The sequence below is a fragment of the Pithys albifrons genome, chromosome 1 (assembly GCF_047495875.1).
Source record: "Pithys albifrons albifrons isolate INPA30051 chromosome 1, PitAlb_v1, whole genome shotgun sequence".
In the NCBI taxonomy this organism is placed as follows: Eukaryota; Metazoa; Chordata; class Aves; order Passeriformes; family Thamnophilidae; genus Pithys; species Pithys albifrons.
The window spans coordinates 55,072,767-55,086,714 of NC_092458.1; positions in this window are offsets into that span (position 1 = coordinate 55,072,767).

A 13,948-nucleotide genomic window follows, 5' to 3' on the forward strand; every position below is an offset into this window, starting at 1 on the left:
TCCTGCGCTGAGCCCACAGCTAGACATGAGAAGTATCTCCTGTGACAGGAGGTCTGACTGCCTTGCCCAGGACTTTGTCAAGAGGGATAATGGGGTGCCTCAGCATGAGAGTGTAAGATCTCCTTAAAGTCAGGGATATTCTTTTTGTCATTGATGAGGATGTTAGTGGGAGAACAGGCTGCAGCTCACAACGACAATTGTCATGGGAAGTTAGGGGAAAACCAAGGTCTTTTACTAAGTAAAAGAAAAAGTAACCTTGCCTGTCTTGTCACATTATTCAACTGGCATCAGATCTAACAACTCCGGCTAAAGCATGAGACATTGGTAATAGAGTTTTCCAACTATTTTGACAAAGGACTCTACTCAGAAATCTTAAGAACAGTGTCTTTTATATTCTAAAACTTTTGCTCAAGAGAAGAATTCGACTTGAAAAAACACAAGTCACAAGCTGCTATCTGCTGGTTTTTCACTGCACAGGGAGTGCGATGCTATCCAACAAATGCACAAAGGAAGAGTTTTGTTCCAGCATCTTAGATATAGCTGTAGTAATTAAGTTTAGAAACTGCAAAGAAGAAACAGATCACTAAACTACGTGACACCAAAGTAGAATTCTAATGGCAATTTGAAGTTAGTTGAAATAAGCTTAAGGCAAGGTATAGTATTGCCTTTTTTTTTTTAATTGTCTCTGTGTGACAAATGAGGTGACAAAATACAGCTAATTTCTTTGTCAGAACAGACTTCTGAATAATGTGAAGAATGGGTGTATGTGCTTACTACATTGCCCATTTTGGTTTATCTGAAGAATTTATAAATTTCTTTGTTTCTATGATCATCCTTTTGAGAGTTATGCATTGTGTCACTCTTCCTTCACAAATAATCTTTAATACAGGATATAAAATTAATTGTTTAACATTTGATTCAAAATTTCATTAACTTGCTGTCAGTATTTCCTTTAGGTAAGTAGCATTTGAAGAAGACACTACTTTCAGATTCTTCAGTGGAGCAATGCTTTTAAAATAACAACAATCTTTCTGTTTTTCAGGAACCTAGCACAGAATTATTTGTGTGCCTCCATACTTTCAAACAAACCTCTGCTTTTATATCATGAGATTGCATAGTGCCTATAATATTTGATACATATATATACATGTGAATCTTAGTGTTGAGTGTATGCTAAAAGCATCTGCCTTCTACGGCTGCCTCAGCCAGGACTCTCCTACCCAGGCTGCCACTTCTCTGTTTGCAGGTTCCACCAGTTAGTGGGAGCTTACTACTTATCCCAGAAATGCATACACAGAAGCCCACCCTTTGCATACACACATGCAGTTATTGGAAGATACCGATGCTCATCAACAGCCCCTTGTCTGACTACAGTAGCAAGCACAAAATTTCACGTGCACACAAGAGGCTCTCAACAGTAGCTAACAGTTACAGTCCTTGCAGCATGCATACACATGGCACACAGAGTTGAGGAAACATCCAGTAAGAAGGCATAAGAAGACAGGACAACTGGGTTCATCAGGTGCAGGGCTGTTAGACAAGAGTGATCCCATTTTACACAACTGTGCCCTTTTAGACTGCTTTCAATCTCCCCCTATTTGTTCCTCCAGTCTCCTCCCTCCTTTGCACATAGTGTCAGTTTGAGGAAAATAAAAAGAAACCTCTGGCTGCACAGCAGAAATCATTGTATTCAGAAATATTCAGATACTGAAGAAAACTGGATAGCTTCTTTGTGTTTCTTTAGTATTGCTTTCGCTCCACCATCTTGGCATATCAAGCTTGTTTTTTACATAGTAAAATTTCTTGAAGTACAGGTTAAAAAAAAACAACTTTTTTAAACTCTCCGGATTAAAATAATTACTAGGAAAAAAAATTAAATTTGTCCCAATCTGCTATATGCATAAACCTATTCACAGAGTTCTAGAGAGATTTTTGCAAGTTTTCAGATCTCATTATCATCAATAATTAAAGCATGGATGGTTAACCCTGGAGATGGATTTGGGAAGAATACTAAAGCAATGATATTTGCCTCTAGATAATCAAGCCTGGGAAACATGCAATAACTTGTATCCATTCTAAGCAGCTTCAAATTTATTTTTTATCTTAGCAAATTACTTCTAAGGACAACCATGTTTTCCTCATGCACCTTAAATTAGGTCAATTTCTTTTCAAGTCAATGTTTGTAAAAAGAATATGAGATAGCATTTTTCATCACATGAGGTTTGTTACTCCAGAATTCATCAGAATATGTTCAAAAACATTTCTATTTATAACGTGTAAGTCATATATTAAATAAAAGAATTTACTAAAAGAATGTGCAAAGAGTAACAGAGGTAGTGTTCCTTGGTCATATAGCTTCCTCCTTCACAATCACAAAAGCCTGATTTCTAAGGTTTTTGGAAAATGGTTTGAAGAGGTGTGGTCTTTCATCATCTTCATTGACTGAGCAAAGTTACTGTTATGACATTGTAAAAGACTAAACAGGCAACACAAGTAATTATGTGCATGCCAGTTTGCAGATGAAATAGTGAAACAGCTGTTTCATGACTCAGGTCATAACTAATAGAAGGCATAATTAACACCAGCTAACAGATTTTTAGAAAATGGGTGTTGTTAAACTAGTGTTTGACTATTAAATTGGAACTCTAGTTAGTAAAAAGAAGAGAATTACTACAATGACAAACCCCATCCTTCCCATTCCCTTCTTCCATGTCAAAAAAATAAAAATACAAATGTTTAGTGGACTAAATCCTTTGGTATATCATGGACTCAAGATCATGTTTTTCTTCTTGCTTTTCCCTTTAAACCTAATTTAATTTCCTTTTCCATGAGGAAAACATTTTTAAACCATTTTCAAAATAGGGTGTTAAACTGTCTATAGTCATGATTACATAAAAATTGAACTAGAGCTATTTGGACATGCTGTAGTTTCTTCCTATGAAAATTTAAATTAAAAAAACTCACACTTTTTAAGCAGCAAAGGGATTTGCTAATTCAGAAATGCCAGACTTCTGACAGATTTCGGTTATACCCATTCTAAGAATGCATGCAAGTAGTGCTTGTTTTGATTCCTACCATTTTATGTCAATATAAATAATCACAAAGTTACAGAAGCTACCATGAACCATGTTGGATTTCTGCTGGTCATGAAGTCTCTGTATAGAAGGGGAAGGAAATTGAGACACCTGTGTTACAGCTCATGTAAGACACTGCAGTGGCATTTCCCCAAATCAAATGGTTTTCATTTCAGTTTGTTGGAGTTGTTTTGCTGGGTTTTGGTTGTTTTTCTTTGTTTTTTTTTTTTTATTTTTCTAATCATGCATGGAAATCAGAAAGGATTGGAAAAAATGTCCTCCAAAATTTCCATATAGACACTTCAACCAGCCTTTTTCATAACTGTGTACCCAAAAGTTATTGTATTCTCTGGTCTTTATATTGGTCCAAGAATACCACACCATCTCTAGACAATACACTTGTGTGTGCAGTGTCATTAGTTACATAAAACCAATCTAAAAATTAAATAGCTCCATTTTATAAAGTCTGGTTTCTGTGCTGCAGATATTGATGGGTTTGAATCTGAGCATGACTGAAGAATGTGGGTTTTTTTTTCTTTCAGTACAGCAGTTTATAGAAAAAGAAAAAAAATCACACAGTAGGGGTTTGTCAACATTTGTCAGTACATTTAGCACACAATCAGACAGTCACAAAAATATGCTTGGGTATGTCAAAGGAATGAGTGCAGCAGAAAATAGGCAGGGTACTTCTCATGACCTGCATCTGTGTTTTGCTAAGAAAAAAAATAATACTTTTGGTCCTGGTACAAAACTCAAGATCAGGTTTTAGTTATTCTGTATCTGTTATTGTCTGTGACCTGTACATATTGTCTTTGAAAGGAGACTTATGGCAATATTTTTATAAATACTTTTGCTGTCTCCACAGCAGTCCACATTTTTGTGCCATGCAATGACTCAGAAATATGCTTCTGTTCTGACACAGATTGTCAAGCTGTGTCATGTCATCCACCTTGGCCAGCAGTAAAGTCAAATTCACAAATTGCTCAGGAAGCAAAATAAAATTAAAAAACCTGAGTATGCTTAATTAGGTGGTCAAAAGATCACTCTGTGCTCTCTGAATGACAAAACCTCAGCCTTGATTTTCTAGTTCTTCAAACACATTCCCATCTGCAATATAAAAGTTTGATTACCATATATAGAAAGTTATTCTTCTCTCATTAAAAAATGGAGTAAATATGTATATTATAAACATGAAAAAGATTTCTGTCAAAGTATGTGCAGATAATTACTACAGCTAAGAGCACACAGAAAAGCCAACTAACAGCTACTTATTTGTTTTGAATAGAAATTCTACCAATTCATCTTTTATGTTTGCAGCATAAATATGCATGGAGCTACTTACTTCTTGGTCTGAATCAATGTCTCTCTGTTGAAGCTTCAGCCTCCAGAACAAGAATCAAATACAGAACTGCTTAGTGCAGCAAGCCAGTCGCCAAGAACAAAAAAGTTAGTAGTTCAAGTGAAAATAGGCTAACTTCTTTCACAAATATCTTCCATATACACTGAAACATGAATGCCATAGCAAAACCAGAATCTCTTGGATTTGATCAGTGAGGAACAAATTAAGAAAGTACAGTAACGTTCTGCAAGTCATACATATACAAAACTCAGTCTGATCTCTCCAGTCATTGCTAATTATACCAACACTAGCACACACTATTGTGTGATGTATGTAGTTCAGACTGTGAAAAAGATGAAGGCTCAGCTGCATCGCAGACTTAGGATCTACACTGAAGACTGAATTTCACCTCATCAAAAGTCCAGCTGCATTTTCAGCAGAAAGATGACCTTTTTCACACGGGCTTTTACTTAGGCTTTCACTAGATAATGTGAATTTCACTCAATTACTGATACACTCCTTATTATGCTAGTGTCTATGATAACTTCAAACATGAAGTATATAATAGGTGGAACTGAAGGATAATCTATATGTGTTAGAGAACACTATCTCTCTGTGATGATGAAAAAGCATAATCTTTTTACTTACCTTTCTGTTTATATCTCATGAGGTATTTTTTGTATATACAAAAAAGTATGGTTTATTCCATATATAGTGAATTCATACACTCTTACAGCTTTCCATGTGCCTTTGATTTTCCCAGAAATTCAGTGACACTTCAGAACTAAACTCCTAATCTTAGAGGGGAATTCTATATCTTACCTCTTACATCGACTTATAATTCTGTGTTTAAATATAATTTTACTGTCTTCCTGCAACAAGATTTGAATGAGTTTTAAGCATAGTTCCAGAAACAGATCACCCCATTCTCACTTTGGGGTATTTTTCCCTTGTAAATTTTCTCTAGATAATATTCATCCTGAACAGTTGTCTTTTCTATCTCACAGTGACTCAAGAAATTTATAGTTAAGATGTCTTCCAAATATAATTTACTTAAGATGAGAAAGTTGGTTTGTACTCTGAATGCACATCACCAACAGGAGAAAAGATTCTGGACATGGTGTTGACTGAATACAATAGATGTACGAACAAAAACAATTGAACTCAGTTTTTAACAGTTGCCTTGACTCTACAATAAGACCAAAAATTACTTGCTTAAAATCCCCCTGTTTTTTATGTAGCATAGAGAAAGGAGTAGAACTTTTAAGTATAAAGTAAACACTTTTTTTCAGTAATTTTTTTTTTATCTTCACACAGTCAGAATACTGTTAACGGGAACTAACAAGGGGAAAACGGCTCCCCAGGAACCACACATACACCAGGGTGGAGGTAACCTGAAAAGCCTTTATTTCCTCGTGCGAGTAACTTTTAAGGCCTCAGTTAAGGGAGGGTGTTGGAAGGGTGTAAACTTGGGAAGGATTGGGTAACACACCAATCGGTATCCAATGAGGGGATCTGAGAGGAGGGTTCAAGAACTCAGTCATGATAGGCTCAGGGGGCAGAGACAGGCAGCCTGGAGGACCAATAGAGAATCACCCATAACTGACCAATAGCAGTTTAGGGATCAGGAGGAACCACGGGGGGACACCTGGCAGGGAGGAGGAAACACAGGGGATACAGAAACTGCATGCAGGGGGCAGGAGGGGATATAAGTCTTCTGGTCCTTGGAGGGTTGCATCTCAGCGTATCCTGACATACTGTAATATGAAACTGATCTTTAAAAAGTTTGCAACAAGCAATGCTTGCTTTACCATCTCTATCAATGTACTCCAGTATCAGAGACAGACATCATTACTTAACTGAGGTTACACATATATCAAAGGTGTCAGAAGGGTTTCCTAGTTCCTGAATCTAGTCTCTTCCTATTTATATAGACATAAATATGTATGTACAACATCCTTTTTTTGCCTTTCTACTTTTCACTCAAGGCATATCAAGTCAGGGGTCATTTATCCAAAAGATCTGAAGCCCAAAGCAGCAACATGTACTGCATAAAAAACTGTTCATGACATTTGATGAACTACCACTACTTGTAATTAACCTCATATACAACGCCAAATTTTCACTTATGTGTGTTGAAAGGTAAACCTGCACCTTCCCAGATCAGCATCTCTGAGGAAAAGAAAGGAAAACCACTGCTAAAGTTCTAGGAATAGAGATACTCCCCAATACATACCAGTTTTCATATACCACTATCAATGATTCACTTAAAACCATTATGTGAGTTAAAATCAAATCTAAGTTTAAATTCCTGTTGGGTATCTGTGTGTCTGTATAGTGGCTTCAGATCATTGCATGAAAAATGCATGTTTTGATGGTTCAGGTGAGTTGTTTGGGTTATTTTATTTGTTGATTATTTATTTTGTTCTTGGTCATCCTTTTCAATTCAGTCTTCTATTTCTTATCTAAAATAAGATTTGATTTTTACCGTATGGTTGTTAAAATAAAAGAATCAAATTATTATGCATCTGAACAGCCTGGATGAGTGTTAACCACAGCACTTTGGGGTTTTTTCTTCATCATCATATGCTCTACACATACTCCTAGAATAGGGCCCTTCATTATGGCAGCACTTGTTCTTAGAAATTGCTTTAAGGTTGTGATTAAAAAATGTAAGTTAGAGCAAGGGAGAAAGAAGGTGAAACACACATTCATACCTAATACTTGTAACAGTCAATTCTGCTTGCTGCATCTGGTTAGACAGCTTAGAAAGCACTAATTTAATGGTCTGCATCCAATGTGCTATGTTCCTTATGATCTGGGCAAGTTTGTTCTCTGGTATACCCTGGAGTGTTTTCTCACCATGTGAGGAGAGAAATAAATTTTATAGGCAATACATCCTTCTCATAAAATGCCTGAACTGCTTCATTTTTATCTGAGCACTGATGCAAGACAGAAGGAGCTGGCTGCTTACACTGCATATGGTATCACTTCTGAGGAAATCTCTATTTCAGGTACCATCATTCCCCTTAAGTTTCTACATTTAAGAAGCACCCAGCCATTCTGTGTAAATGTTTCTGATAGACTCAACTCTGACACTTGTATTGAGATGAAGCTCAAGTCTTAGGATGGCCCAAATGAATCTGCTGAACATTTAGTCTGGAAGATGAAAACCAAAGCTAAATATAACAACATTCAAGGATTAAAATGTCCAAGAAATGTGAAGCATTGCTCAAATCACTCTAAATCTAAAAAGTGTAGCAAAGCTTTGAAGAAGCACTCTCATTCTTTGTACTTTTAAAGAGTGTCAGTAGTTGACTAGGATGCCAATGTATGAGAAACAGATAAATGCCACAAAATCCCTTTTACAAAGAACTTGCATTCAGACAGACAGACAGAAGTGAGGCAACAATAATGTGATACCTGGGAATACAAGACTGTACCTCTGACACTTCTCTGTCCTCAGGTCTCTCTAGACATGATGGTAAGACAAATTTTAATGACAGGATTGAAAAAGAGGGAAATGAGGATATGTGGGGAATGTTTTTGGGAAATGCATCCCAAACTTAAAGACAGGAGGAGAAATAAGAAGGTAATTTGATTAAAAATCTGTTCGAGACTGGCTTTGCGTGCCAATCGACAGCAAGTGTCAGCTACTCTTTACTGAATGTAAAGATCATCTGTGAGGTGGGGAAGGCTCATGAAAGGGCTTTGAAGTCAAGCAGCTTGTGTTTGAAGTGGCAGAAAAGCAGTAGCTAGGGAAGAAAGGTGTAGAGAGAGGTGATATGGTCAAAATGACAGGCCAGGAAAATGGTCTTCGCAGCAGCTGAGAAAGATTCCATTTATCAAAGTCAGAGAAAAAATGATATTGCAGTAGCTGAGACATGAGATATTTCAGCTGTGCAGAAAGATAGCAAAAGACACATCTTAGATATGGTCTTTAAAAAAAATCTGTGAAAACTAGGCATTACATGAATGTGAGGATTTAGAAAGTGGATTCAGGCAAAAGGAATAATCATCATTCTAGATGTCACTATTACCTAAGGAAAAATTGTTCCAAAGCAAAAATGGCTCACTTTTTAATAACAGGTTACTGTTCCTCACTATAAAGTCCTTTTGGAATATACTGAGCTTGATAGCTTTACCCTGTGTTTCTATTTCCTCTACCACTAACTGTATTTCCTTCTTTTCTCATCACCTTTAAAGTGTAGTCAGATTCAAAGTATGAGTGTTTTACAGTGCTGGTGCATGAAAAAATGCAGTTTTATAATGGAAAACGTAAGCACTTTCTAGGAAACACATAATTTAGGGCTGAGTGCTGATGCCATAGCTTTGCAGCTACAAGTTCAGACACTGCTGTCTCGGGTCAATAGATAAGTAAGGTCTATGTGATTCGTGTGTTCACTAGCATCTGATGTTTAATACTTCAAGAGATGGTAAAACCTTTGACCCCAGTAGGTACTGAATTAATTATGTGGTGGTATCCAAAAGGGATAGGTAGAAAGAATTTTAATCCCAGAGACATGTGATATGGAAATGGCTGGGAACCAGCACTGCGTTTATATTGAGCAGGAAAGCAAGCGGGTAATAGATCTACGAATTTCACTCAGATCCTCAAAGTGATCAGAATATCACAAGGACAAAACCTATGAGCAGTACAGTTACTGGTGTGCTGGGCAGATGTCAGTGACACAAAGTAAGCCTAAGTAATAACATGGATTTTCCATAGAATCTAGAAGGGGATTAGTGACTTTTTCAGGAGGCCAAGGTCTCCCTGGTAGATTTATATCTTTCTCTGCCATGAGCTGTGTTCCTCTACCAGAACAGCACAGAAGCCATGTTTAGACTGGATTTCCATCCACACTTGCCATACACTTGGCCATAGCAATTTGTACCTTTGTTCATCAGCATTTAGAAATATTTCTGAATTTAATTTTTGCATTTTGAAATGAAACATGGAATATTAATGCTTCGTGTTCCTCTTCTTCCACAGCCCTTTTTGTGCTGGTATTCGACAAAATGTGGTGAAGATAGAAAAGAGATTAATAAGAGAAAGTATTGAGGACTAGATTCTTTTTCAGCTGGCAGAAATATTCAGGTGACTGGGTCTTTTTCTTAAAAAGGGCCTATTTTTCACCAGAATTTCTAATAATTTTGTTGACTAGCTTAACTTCATATTTAATGTTAAGTTAGATAGTTCATCAACAGTTGTCAAACTGAAATTTTTAGGTCAAAATGTTTGGTGACTACATACCATATAGGAAGATTGATGCATAGCTGTTTTATGAATGATTTTCTAAAAAAACCCTCAGATTTTTCACATTAATTAAAGAATACTACTGAGGATATGAGATGCAAAGCTCAGCACAGAACTCTGAGTTCAGATATGATTTTGGGCAGAGACCTTATTCCACTGTTACTTTTTCTAGTTGGAAATCTTAAGTATTGCAGTACTTCCCAGACCATCCTTGTATATTGTGAAATTATATAATCAAAATAAATCTCAAATCTTGCTGACTGTCTGGAAGGGAGACCTAAGTCAATAGTGTAGGCTTACATATTCAATGCAAAATTACCCTGACAAAATGCTTTATTGTGTTCTGGGGGATCTGTATAAAAGAATTTGGTTTCTTACAGAGCAGCACATCTCTGCACTGATTAGATGGCCAGCTTAAATCTCAAGCCTGAGCTGAGAGCATTGCCACTTTATTCAACTAAAATCTGAAGCATCAATTCAGATAAATTTCTGAGTTATCAGTCCAAATTTCAGTGACAGCTAGAGGAACAAATGAACTCAAGGCTTTATTTTCTGGATAATAGACCTGTCCATATTAAGGAAATAATTTGTCTTGCGATAATTTTTATTGTGTAATGATGAGAAAGAGGAAATTCTGACTCTGTTTTTAGAAGGCAGAAAAAAGATTAACAGCTTTTCTTCAGGTCAAATAAAAGAATTTGACCCAAGTAATTTGAATCCTAATCCAGTCTTTGATCACTGACTAACTTCCTCATTACAAGTGACCATCTGACTTTGTCTGAGGTAGGCTAGGGATTCTTTGTTCCAACATCCCACTGAAAGTCTTTTTTATTTCCCCAAGTATTTTTAATTTATTGGCATGTAAAAAAGCAACAGTACTGTAAGTTTTAGTTGAGAATATAAGATTTTTTACTACCATCTTACACTGTAGTTGTGTTCTAGAAAATGACCCCAGTTGCTAAAATTGCAAAAAGATGAAAGTCAGTCATCCAGTTCATGCAGTCTAATATAAAGGGACTAGGTATGCTCTCTGTTGTATGAACTAATGCTTTGGTAGAGAGAAGGTTCTATGTTTCTATGTGATATGACATAATTCAGGACATGCTTTGGGAATCCATCTTTTAGTTATTTCCTTGGATGGTTTGGACAAAAGGAGCAGTTTGGTTTTTGGTTTGGTTTGTAGTGGTGTTAGGGGTTCTGGTTGTTTGTTTTTCTGATCTTTCATGTCAGCATGATCTATATACTTTTGCAAAGGGTAGGGTAGCTGAGATTAGAATTAACATGGATTTCCATCTTACCTTCACAACTTCTTTGACTCTGTCTTCAGTCCTTTATTGATCTTTGACATGCATCACTCCTGACTTCCTTGACATCTATTCTAAGCAGTGAAATGACTGATCACAAAGTTGGCCAAGGATAGACAGAAAAGGTAGCCTTGAAAGTTATTTGAATTATACAGTGTTTGGAGAATGCAATCCCTAATACTATCTTTAAAAAACTAATACATACAATCCAGGTTTTATCTGACACTAATGCGTTTTTAAATCCTTGGACCTCATCAACATGATTGCGACTAAGGCACTACAAAAATGTATTTAGTGCTCCTTCCTTATGTAGCTGGCAAGGAGTGGGCTGTACACAGATCCTTTGGCCTTCATTTTCCTCTGACTATTTTTGCAGATAAGTCAACCTTTGAGGCTATCTGAGAGTAGAGCTGGCAGTTGCAGGGCCCAGATGCCACACTCAGTGTTCCAAGTCCTGAACAGTGGGATTTTTAGCTGGCCACTGCCATGTGCTACTTTAGATTCACTACCCATAACCTGGAGGATTTATAAATAATTTGCCTGCTGCTGCCTTAGTCATTGGTATCCATGAGATGTTCAGTGTTCTCTGGCTAAGATCAAGCCTACAGTCCACAGTCTGTGCATGTCCAGCTTTGGGCTACATTTGCCACTCCTGTCTCACAGCAAATTTGTGCACTGGCCAGAAAGTAATTCTCATGCCAAACATGCATACAAACAGTGAACAGAAAGTTTGTAAGGAACCATAGAGTAAGTGCTGTTAAGTCTTTCCATAAAGCCACATGTCTCAAATGTCTGAGTGCAAGTCATTTCTTCTGAAACAAATCTTTGTGCTGGTACAGTAATTCAGGTTGAGGATTTATAAATGTCCTTGAGACAAACGTATTTTAAAAGAAGGTTGACATTCAACTGTTTGAACAACTACATTAAAAATAAAATTAAAAAAAAAGACAGCATCTACTTTATAATCAAAAATGTTATTGATTTTGAAATAGGCAAGCTGGAGGAATAGACAAAGCTTTCTCTAATGTAATCTTACCAGCACTTCAAAATACAGAACTCCTCTTGAGTTAACTAGGTTTCTAGTAATTTCTCCGCATAAGTATCCGTTACTAGTAGCCACAATCTATAAAAAAAATTATGGTAGAAATAAACCTTGCTTTTATGGAGATTACATCATTGCATTATCTGGGAGAGTAGGCACAAGGAGTTTATATATTTTATCACTAGCATGTTCAGTGCAGTCCTGTATTCAGCACAACAGAAGTCCTTTTTTTTTCCCCTAGTCTCTTAGTCAGATTCTTTTATTGGAATTTTTTTGTGCAAATAATATTCCAAATTATGTTTGTAGTAAGAAGTAGACACTTGAGTAAAAGACAAAGAAGCAGGTCCCAGATTTGTGAACTGGAGTGTTCTACAAAGGAAAAGGTAACATGGAAAAAGAAGTGTTATCAAGTGAAAATCTGCAACGATGGAGTTGAATAAAACCCTACAGGATGCAGCAGTGAAGGCTCATGATGTATAGAGAGATTGTGCTATAATAAAAAGGGATAGGCAGATGTCATATGTAAGAACCCAGCAAAAATATTTTAAGCATCCCAGATACTGGTCTCCTCAATTTGTAGTAATTTGAAGCTTTTAAAAACACAAGAACAAAGGAGAAATAATCACTGAAAAAGGAGCCAAAAATTCTGAGGGCCTTTTAAAAACAATAAAAAATATTCTATATGACACAAAGAGTAGGAAAATATGAGAAAAGTAGTTTGGAAAAGAAGATATAAAAGCACTGGAAAAAATATAGTGAAGAATACAAATATGCAACTTATAGTTAGTCATTCCATTTGCACATCATTAATTTTTTATGCTGTCTTTCTGAGGATGTTTAAATGACTAGCTTGCTGTATGCTCCAAAATATGCACACAGGTAACCATAGAACTAAGCCATGGACTTTCAAGCATTAAGGAAATTTATTGTGGGAACACTACATAGCTGCAAGAACTTGCAACGGGGGTGCCAAAAATACACACACACACAGGGCTTCTCGGCCAGTACATATCAAAGAGCCTAGGCATGCACAGTGCTGCCCTCCACGCTGCTCCCTTTCACTCCTTCTCTGAGAAAGGAATGTTTTCTTTGCATCTTCTCAAATAAAGGTTGCTTATCTTATCTAGCTTAGCAAGGAAAGAGCTCTGAGTAAAAGACAAGAAGTGGTTGTTCTCACATTTCCTCAAATATATATTTCTTTAGCCATGACAGGTTTCTTGAGCAAAGAGAAACTTCCAAACTGTAGTGGTTCAACCCATGGCTTCCTCAGTAACCATTGTATCTAAGGAAGTTACAAGTATTCCACACCTGTCTTCCGCGTGGCAGGGGGGGAGTGGTTTTGTTCTGGCCTTCCCTTCCTTGGCTGAGGAGCTGGTGGGAGGTGGTTGGAGCCTGGTCCCTCCGGTTGTTCGTGGTTCTCCTGTCCTGGGTGAGATTGTTTCATATTTGTTCCCCTTTCTTGAGGGTTTTAGTTGTGTTTTGTCTGATTCATTTGTTTCTTTTGGTTTGGTTTTGTGTTCTCAATTTCCAGGGACTCAGTCCCCTATTCCCTTTTTCCCTTTCCCCTGGGGGTGGGATCCCATGTACTGTGTATACAGTGTAATTGTAAATGTTAGAAAATATAATTTATTCTTTTTATTCAATTCAGTTTCTTAGAGTGCGTTTCTTTTCAGTTTTTTTTCCTTTCTTTTGCTGGGAAGGTTCTGGGAGGGGGAAGGGGGGCCAGTCCAAGGTTGGCAACAGCTAGGCCAAACCTGCGACACAAACCAATTCACCTCTTTGCCTATTTCTTGTGCAGGGTCTCCTTCAACCCCCACACTTGCCTCTAACTAGCAGTGTCATGGCAGTACAGATAGACATACAAACATATGCATCTGATAAATATAATGTATGTTATGTAATACTTAAAAATGCTCCATCACTAAAGTGTGG